At 40.4% G+C, this 10,148-nt stretch overlaps 1 pseudogene; it reads left to right on the forward strand.

The window, feature by feature from the left end:
- The first annotated feature begins 2,055 nt into the window (after positions 1 to 2,055).
- LOC117535930 lies at positions 2,056 to 4,902 on the forward strand (annotated as a pseudogene).
- The last annotated feature ends 5,246 nt before the right edge of the window (positions 4,903 to 10,148 follow it).

Below are 10,148 nucleotides of genomic sequence, written 5' to 3' on the forward strand. Positions count from 1 at the left end.
TGGTTTTCATTCAATGTAATGGACCATCACTAGGACTGTTCAATCCGGAACAGTATGTGAGGTCCTGGCTGGCAAAGGGAAGGAGAAGTGCTGATGAAAGAGCCTGTCCAGCTCCAGCCCCTGATACTGATGTCCCCAAGGCCTTCTGGAAGCCTTTTCTAACAATGTGAAGTATATTGCAAAGCAGCTCACCCAGTGAGAAGACTTTTGGCATAATGTGCCGATGTGTACAGATCCTGGAGATAGAAGGACTTCAGACCAACCAGGGAGTTATCTGATCAGCTTGGTGTTCAATGTAACTCTTTACCATGGCTCAGACTTTGTTACTTGCAGTTACAGTTTCTCATTTTAGATTGTGCAAATTTTGCATTTGTTTTTACATGTTCTTTGTTCATGCTCTTTATCATTTTTCTGAGTTGGAAAGTTAGATTGCATCATAGTTTACTTTATACATATTTGTATTCTTCAGTGGTGAAGTATATTGCAAAGCAGCTCAGCCATGTGAGAAGACTTTTGGCACTTTTTCGTTTTTCGTTTTCTGAGTTGGAAAGTTAGATTGCATTCAAAATGTACAGAAATACTTAATTTTGTTAAAGCTTTTTATAAAAAATGCTTCTGACCAGAGCTTTGTTTCCTTGTCATTAATGTTGAACACCACCAGAGGGGCTCTCACCTGAAAGGTCTCTGCTTCATGTGTCTTCAGCAGAAGATCTAGACTTTGATTGCTATATTTTCAGTTAATATTGACCTTACTGAGCTTTAGCCATATCCGCTGCCTATCATAAAAAATGTTAAATACAGTGAACCTTTCTAAAATATACAGTAGTAAAGAGACAAACCCACCAGCATTATAGTAGCCAAATTCTTGTTTGTGGGCTGTATATATAAAATTGACTTGAAAAAGTTGCTGATTTTAGAGTACTGGCACCTTTTTCATTCCAATTCAAGCACTGACTAGGAGCAGTAATACAACGATCTAGCGCTACTGCAATCAAACCCTATGTTACCGGGAGCGGGAGCACTGCCCTCACCGGCTGAGTTAATAGTTAAACTTAACAGCAAGGTGTTAGCCAAGCGGCTGCTGCTAACAATCAAGCGACCAAGTCAGAACACAAATGTTAAGAAATAGAAAGTACTTACCTTACTCTCTGCATCGAAACGAAAAACGGGTTAAATTGAATGAGGGACACAGCCAAAGCTGGGACTCAATGCTAATGATAGCTCGAGCACAACGCCACAAGCAGAACTTTCAAAAGAGCATAAGGGCAACTTTATGGGAGAGGAAGCGGGAACACTGTCGTCACCAGAAAGTCTAAGCCAAACAAAAAATAAGACAGCAATCAGGACAACTTGGCTGGGAGAGGGTGCGGGGACACAGCCATCACCAGCAACAAGCTGACACCAACCTGTCTGTCGAGGCTCTGCACAGCCGGCCACAGCTCCTGGAGGACGCGTTAACGACCCGTAGCTCTGACTGTCAGTCACGAAGCTGCACGCGGCCAGCTGCTTGCAGAGCAATCCCTCAGATCAAACGTTCAAACCTGAACGCTGTAGGCTACAAACATGTAGCCACGGTACCCTCGCGCAGCGAGAAGATGAAAGGAACAGATCCTCTGACGACACCAGCTGATATAGCCGGTGTCACGTGGGTCACAGGTGACTTTGTTGGTATTGGTACTCGAGCTGCGCATGCGCGCGATGGACATATCCAGTGCTGAAAGCACCGCCTCTGGCGGTCAGTAGGGACGAAATAGAACACCTCTTGGTTCTCAGAGAGTGCAAACCACCAGGTCTCAGACCACTGTGTGTGCATTCAAACACCATTAGCAAGTCTGTTGCAACTACTCTATATATAATGCTATGTACATTCTCTGCGCGGTTTTGCTGTAAGCACCTTCCTTATCTGGTCAGCATCAGAGGGTAAAACCTCCAGAGCTCTGCTGCAGTTATTAACCACATCCTCACAGAAACACTTTCAGTTCTCAGAAGAGAAATAAAGAAGCAGCAGGTTAGAGACTCTGACAGTCGAGAGCCAGAGACCGAGAGAGAAGCACGATGTCTGAATTCAGAAGGATCGTGATGTCTTCATTCCTGATGCTGCTGCTCCACTTTACAGGTGAGGATGCAGAAAACACACTTTGAATAAAACAGCTCTAATATCACTAACGGTGCTTTACTACGTGCTGTTCCTTTAACTGAGAATGATGAGTTGTGTGTGTAACGTGGTGACTTTAGTGAACTCTGTGTTTTTCAACAGCAGCAAATGGGAAATATCTCTCCTTCACTGTCAGAGATGGAGATGAAGTCACTTTGCCTTCTGACAATGTGAAAAATGATCAGGATGAATGTAACAGTACTACCTGGATCTTCAGTGATTCAAGAGGTTCAGCAGCAGTAGAGCTGGTTGAATATGGGGAGATTAAAGAAGAAGCCAAAGCTGAATCAGACAGACTGAGCGTTACAGAGAATTGTTCTCTGGTTATAAAGAAGGTCACAGAGGAGGATGCTGGTCTTTACGCATGTTGACAGTACAAATCAGGAGAACAAGAAGGTCCAGACTCTCTTGTTTATCTGTCTGTTGTTACCAGTGAGTATTTACATTATAATGTTTTCAAACTGTCTTGTTAAAACAATATACTGACACATTACAATAATCATTCCAGTGATGAAGTTAATGTTACTCTTGTTGTCTTTCTCTCTCAATATCTCCATCTTCAGTGACTGAGCATCAGGACAATGATGAGGTGACGTTAGACTGCTCTGTGTCGACATATGGACGGTGTATACCTCCAGTGAAGTGGCTGCTTCAGGGTCGAGATGTGGATAAAGGTCACAGAGACATAAAGACATCACAGTCTTCCTGCTCTGCCTCTGTGACATTTCTGACTTCTCATTTTAGAAACACAACAAGGTTTGAGTTGTTTACTTGTGATGTAACTGTTGAGAAGAAGTACATCTGTTTCCCTTCAGTCCTCAGGTGAGAGCATGATGAGATGTTTAAGTTACTTCAATCCGACATGAATAATTACCTTAAATATGTGTTTGTTTTACAGAAGTTGCAGACTAAATAGTTTGTCGAGTTGTGTTTATTTGTTTAGGTGAGGACACAAAACCAGCAACAACAACACCAATAACAAAAACAACAACAACAACAACAACAACAGCTAAACCCAACTTACTTACCCAAAGTGTTTGATGGTTACAGGACAGAACCTCAGCTGTTTCTCTTCAGTCCTCAGGTGAAAAGACATGTTGTTGATTCAGATGTTAAAGACCCAAGTTCCCATCGGCGAAAACACGTGGGTTTGCTATCCTGGCTCCAAGATGGTGGAATGAGCTCCCCATTGACATCAGGACAGCAGATAGCTTACACACCTTCCGGCGCAAACTGAAAACTCATCTCTTTCGACTCCACTTCGAGCGATAGAACTATTAACGAAGCACTTATATACTAATAAAGGACTGACTTACCTAAAGCTAGTTGAGTAGCACTTGAAATGTTTGGCTCTATGAAACCTGATGTACTTATATGATTCTGTTTTCTTCAAGGTTGTGTCTTCCTGGTCGAATGTACTTATTGTAAGTCGCTTTGGATAAAAGCGTCAGCTAAATGCAATGTAATGTAATGATATACACCTGAACATCAGCAGGAGAGGACTCTTTAAAGTAGAGACACTACATACTGATATACACCCTGAACATCAGCAGGAGAGGACTCTTTAAAGTAGAGACACTACTACTGATATACACCTGAACATCAGCAGGAGAGAACTCTTTAAAGTAGAGACACACTACATACTGATATAACACCTGAACATCAGCAGGAGAGGACTCTTAAGTAGAGACACTACATACTGAAATACACATGAACATCAGCAGGATGAGGACTCTTTAAAGTAGAGAAACTACATACTGATATACACCTGAACATCAGCAGGAGAGGACTCTTTAAAGTAGAGACACTACATACTGAATATACACCTGAACATCAGCAGGAGGAGGACTCTTTAAAGTAGAGAACACTACATACTGATATACACCTGAACATCAGCAGGAGAGGACTCTTTAAAGTAGAGACACTACATACTGATATACACCTGAACATCAGTCAGGAGAGGACTCTTTAAAGTAGAGACACTCATACTGATATACACCTGAACATCAGCAGGAGAGGACTCTTTAAAGTAGAGACACTACATACTGATATACACCTGAACATCAGCAGGAGAGGACTCTTAAAGTAGAGACACCTACTATACTGATATACACCTGAACATCAGCAGGAGAGGACTCTTTAAAGTAGAGACACTACATACTGATATACACCTGAACATCAGCAGGAGAGGACTCTTTAAAGTAGAGACACTACATACTGATATACACCTGAACATCAGCAGGAGAGGACTCTTTAAAGTAGAGACACTACATACTGATATACACCTGAACATCAGCAGGAGAGGACTCTTTAAAGTAGAGACACTACATACTGATATACACCTGAACATCAGCAGGAGAGGACTCTTTAAAGTAGAGAACTACATACTGATATACACCTGAACATCAGCAGGAGAGGACTCTTTAAAGTAGAGACACTACATACTGATATACACCTGAACATCAGCAGGAGAGGACTCTTTAAAGTAGATACACTACATACTGATATACACCTGAACATCAGCAGGAGAGGACTATTTAAAGTAGAGACACTACATACTGATATACACCTGAACTTTCCGTATAATCCCTTTTCTTTCCCTGCAGGCTCATGATGATGAAGATGATGATGATGGTGGTGAAGATGAAGCAGTGACCTATAGCACTTTGAGAGCTCCCTCCTCTTCCTCTGCAGCCTCCGCTGATCCCAGTCTCCTCTACGCCACCGTCAACAAAGCAGAAAAATAATACAGTTTAATGCTGTATTTTGAACTATGGCACAATATTATAACCATATTACAAGGTCAACGTGAGCAGAGTTATAATAAGATTTATATTGACCAGGTTTTTGCTATTTTTGACTTAATAGCATCAAAGTGAGAGTACAGCAAAACATGTGAGTCCCTCTAGAGGTGGACCGTGAAAAAAGGGGCAGACTTGTTGGAGATTTACTATATTCTAAATAAGTAAGGGGGGACGCATGTAAGCATTGGGTTGAGAGGTCATGTGTTGTGAGCATGCGCGGTCTGTCCTGGAGAGACAGAGAGAGAGTTGGTGGTGTGACTCGACAAGAATAAACGGAGGCGCTATCTGCGCTATTCAGTGTGGGCCAAATGAAGGTTTTATCAAATTGATTCTGGCTTTTTTATTACTGTTTTAAAGAATATTGCTTTTTCTTCTGCACATTTGATTGTTTTGTATTTTACTAAATAAAGTGACGTATTAGCCTCACAAGAGTGCAGGTGTATTTCCTTGTATGGTTTTTTCTAATATGACATTCTCAAAACATCAGGTCAATTCTTAAAGTAAGATAAGATCTGCCACAGGGTGAGAATGAAAAACAGGACAGAACAGATTTACACAGATTAATAAAATCAAAGATAAAAAGAGGGGAGAGAGGTTAAATTGTTAAAATTCTGATAATTGATACAAATGTGATAGTCATGATCAGGAATGATATTGGATAAAAAAAAAAAAAATTGAAATAGCATCAATAAATCGTTTTTATGGAAGTTTTTCGAATAGGCATTTTCGACCTTTTTTTTAAACCAAACATTATTTTTTTTTTGTTTGTCACTTCAAAATCAATGTTGGTGCTAGTTATTGAAATAATACATAAAATAATAACATATTTGTGTGTTCCTCCAACAACAGACTGTAATGAAGATGAAGATGCTGAGATGCCGTGTGAATCTACAGAAAAGCTTTGAGGTTTGAACGTTTTTTATTCAAAGTAGTAGATTTCTCAACAAACAAATAATCAACGTAGACGAGTAAACAACAAGAAACATCCCTTAAACTTCATATTATAGATAAGGTTATGTCGTGTAATGTGTGTTTGTTACTACACATACAACTATGTATAAAACATTCAACAGTCCCCCGCTGGTGACAGATGTGAGGAGCCGGACATTTATCTAAACGTAAATCAAACACCACGAAGCCCCGGTGAAATAAATTCCTTAATAATTCATCAAAACAGGTCAACAGGGATATTCACACCGTGTGTTTCCCTCCTGTTATTCCCTCACAGAATATTACATCATTTTTAAAACAAATGTTCTATAAATCTCCAGCAGAGGTTTTCACATCTCCCACACCTAAAGGCACACACACACACACACAACCCGGTATCACGGCAAGACGTGAACATGTGACGATTTACCATGCTGAGAGACATGAAGATGTCACGATTGTGTCCCTTCAAACGTGACAGTTACACGGTATTGTTAACATGGCCCAACCAGTAGAGAAATACCCGGAAATGCCAAGCAAATTGCTCTACCCCGATGGTCGGTTGTTATTGTCAATATTAATATAATAATTATTTATTTTTTAATAGTCACACTGAATTTCGGCGATGTTCTTGTTGCCCCTGTTGCCCCAGCTGGTCGACTCCTCTTTTAGCAAAAACAAAGGCTACATTAATGTATTAAATCGATGTTAATCCATGTGTGTGGATCTGGAATTAACGGACGTGACGTTGTGCGATTGCGTTGCCAGGCAACAGCTTGGGTTCATGTCAATTTACAAACTCTTCAACTACAACCCTAGTTATATTTAAAAACATTTAAAAATTAAAATGTGAAGGAATGTGTGTACAACAAAATACATCCGTCATAAACAATACCGGAAACAGACGTAGGCCAGATCCTCAGCTCGGTGATTGAATGTTTTAGCCGCAATGCACGTTGGGATATGGTGTTTATGCAACATATTCTCACTCCCAACTCGGCCTATGTTGACGTTATGTTAGGGTCCATGGCTTCACTTTCCAACGCAAGGGGGGGCCCTTAGCGTCGAGTTTCAACCATCAGGGAGTCCCATTGACTTGCATAGAGCTCCCTGAACGTTGGTAATAGACGAGTTGGGATCACGGCGAAATACTCTCCGCAGATCCATTCTCACAGCGTTTATCAACCTTTTTCTAACTCAACATCAAGCCATACTTATTGTGTTTACTTCTTTATCTTAATTAAATAATGTCGGACTTTTGTTGCCGTCAGTTAGCGGGAGAGTAGGGGCTCAGAATACTGAAATCTGTATTGTTTGGATGTTTGAGTGGCAGTGCACCGATGGTTACGGCGAGCGTTAAACAGAAAATTGAAAGGGGATTAAATCACCGCAGACTATCCAAAACTGGATTTGAATGGGTTGAATGTTTATTTGTAAATGTATTTTTAATAATTCTGTATTCTTTATTTATTGAATGTTCAATACCTGACCAGGTCGGAGATGAAAAACTTGGGTCACAGGTTCCTCAACAGTGCACCGACCTATCAATATGTGTGTATATACCTCCATCATTAAACTGTCGTATTCTGCACATTTCTTATACTATCTACATACATCTTATAAGAGTATAATACATATGTATAATATCAGTTAAAATAAGTGCTTAAACATACAGTAGTTAACATTACAGGAAAGCAATATATTAGTACTTTGTAGGCTTAATATTTATCTGTAGATACCCCCGAAGCTTTTTTCTTATTCAAAAGAAGACCTTAAACTAAAGTATTCTTTAATGTTTAAATAAAGCCTGATTAGTTTGTCTGTCTGTGTCTCCTATTAATATCTAATAATACAAATAATAAAATTCAATAACGTGCTTTAACCACTAGGTGTCCCTTTCTATCAGCTGTGCACCGTTATGGTGTAAATATACCAATATACCGATTGGATCAAATATAAAAGTCAGCCAAATTAGTATTGATACTGCAAGGAGACGTATATTGTGAAGAGAAATTGAAGATGTTGTTTAATTGCTGATATATTTATGATCCACGTCACATATTCAGTTTTGGCGGCAGTTCTTCCTGTTTGTCCAGAAGTGTTCTCATCAGGGCTCTATAAATAAAGAACTACGGCAGATGTGTAATATGTAATGCAGCCGAACAGTGTATTACAATGCCGTTATGTGATGACTTCCAAGAGCACACTCGGAATAAAGTTTTTTTTTTTTTTTTTTTAAATGTTTTCGGATATCACATCGCATAAACACCATATCCCAACGTGCATTTCGGCTAAAACATCCAATCACCGATCTGAGGATCTTGCCTACGTCTGTTTCCGGTATTGTTTATGACGGATGTATTTTGTTATACACACATTCCTTCACATTTTAATTTTAATTTACATTAAAGTATTTCGTGAGGCCTTCAAAAATGTATTTAAAATATAAATAATTATTATATTAATATTGACAATAACAACCGACCGTCGTGGTAGAGCATTTGCTTGGCATTTCCGGGTATTTCTCCACTGGTTTTGGGCCATGTTAACAATACCGTGTAACTGTCACGTTTGAAGAGGACGAAATCGTGACCTCTTCACTTCTCCCAGCATGGTAAAGCGGCACATGGGCACGGCCGGGCCGGTGGAGACCCGGGGTCACACCACACACACACACACACACCCACACACACACACACACACCACAACACACACACCCACCACAACACACACACACACCTACACACACCCACACACACCCACACACACACACACACACACACTCACACACCACACACACACACACAGCACACTACTACACGACACCACACACCACGTACACACACACACACACACCACACACACACACACACACACACAACCTACACACACACACACACCACACACACCACACACACACCACACACCACACACACACACACACACACACCACACACACACACACACACACGCACACACACACACACACACACACACCACACACACACACCACACACACACACACACACACACACACACAACACACACACACACACACACACACACACTGCTGGTTTCACCACTAGACTAGTCGACTACCTCTACCACTAGTCGACGCTGTAGGCATGGCCGTATCCACCATTGAGGTCACCGAGGTCCGGACCTCGGTAATATTTTCCGAGCTGTGTATACAAAACTTGTGAAATAATTGCACTAAACGGGGTTCTTTGTAGTAGGCCTACTTCCATTTACTGACGACGGGGGCGCTGCATAACTACGTAGCCTCTGTTAAAGCAAACAGAAGAAGACGACATGTATCAACAAACCACCGCAGCCCGGACTTGTATCGGAGCAGCGAAAGAGTGATGAGGTATCTAGAGATCTGAGTCCAGCGGGCTGCTTGTGTTTCTGTTCATCAGGACATCATATAGGACCAGCAGATCCAGTGTGAACGCTCTACGTTAGTCAGTGGACGTCCGACAACATGCACACTAACTTATATTGCAGCTATAGGCTATACTTTGATTTAAATTGCGTGAATAAACTAGCTAGAGAGCTAAAGTTAATTACATTCATCCAATGTCAGAAGGATTACCTTTTAACAAACGTTGTAATGCTTTTCTTTCATTTAAATTTGAGTAAGACATTGAAGATATAACATTGTATTGTTTTCTTTTTACACTGACTCAGATATAATGAAAAGACTACGTCAGTTGAAGCTCAGCTTTGGTAAGGAAGAGACAGGGCAGGCAGAGAGAGAGAGAGAGAAAGTGATGGAAGTCAGGGAGGAACTGCAGGTACAGTCACACAAAAGAATGTAGGCTTAATAACCCCATCTATTTATCTATCTGTTTATCTATAACAATAGGCATAATTTTAAAACAACATACATCTATTGCAGTTATGTCATAAAAACACACAATTGTATAAAACACTGTTTGCTTACATCTTTGCTCTCTTTTGAGAATCAAACAAAACAGATTTAAATAAAATAAATAATGCAAACAAACAAGTGAAATGAACTAAATGGCTGAATTGCTTTTAATTCACTGGCAGGAGCGACAAGTGAGAAGGAGCAAAAAGTTAAAAACGAGGGAGAGGTTGAACAAAGAGAAAGAGTAGAGGACAGAGAGACTAAAGAAGATGGAAGAGAGGGTGCAGGTTATGGAAAGGAGAGAGACATGGAAAGTGAATGTTGACAATGTGTTGTGATCATTTTAACCTCTTCTGCATGTCCAGATCGTAACAATCAACTGATT

Source organism: Gymnodraco acuticeps, unplaced genomic scaffold (genome assembly GCF_902827175.1).
Source record: "Gymnodraco acuticeps unplaced genomic scaffold, fGymAcu1.1, whole genome shotgun sequence".
Lineage (NCBI taxonomy): Eukaryota > Metazoa > Chordata > Actinopteri > Perciformes > Bathydraconidae > Gymnodraco > Gymnodraco acuticeps.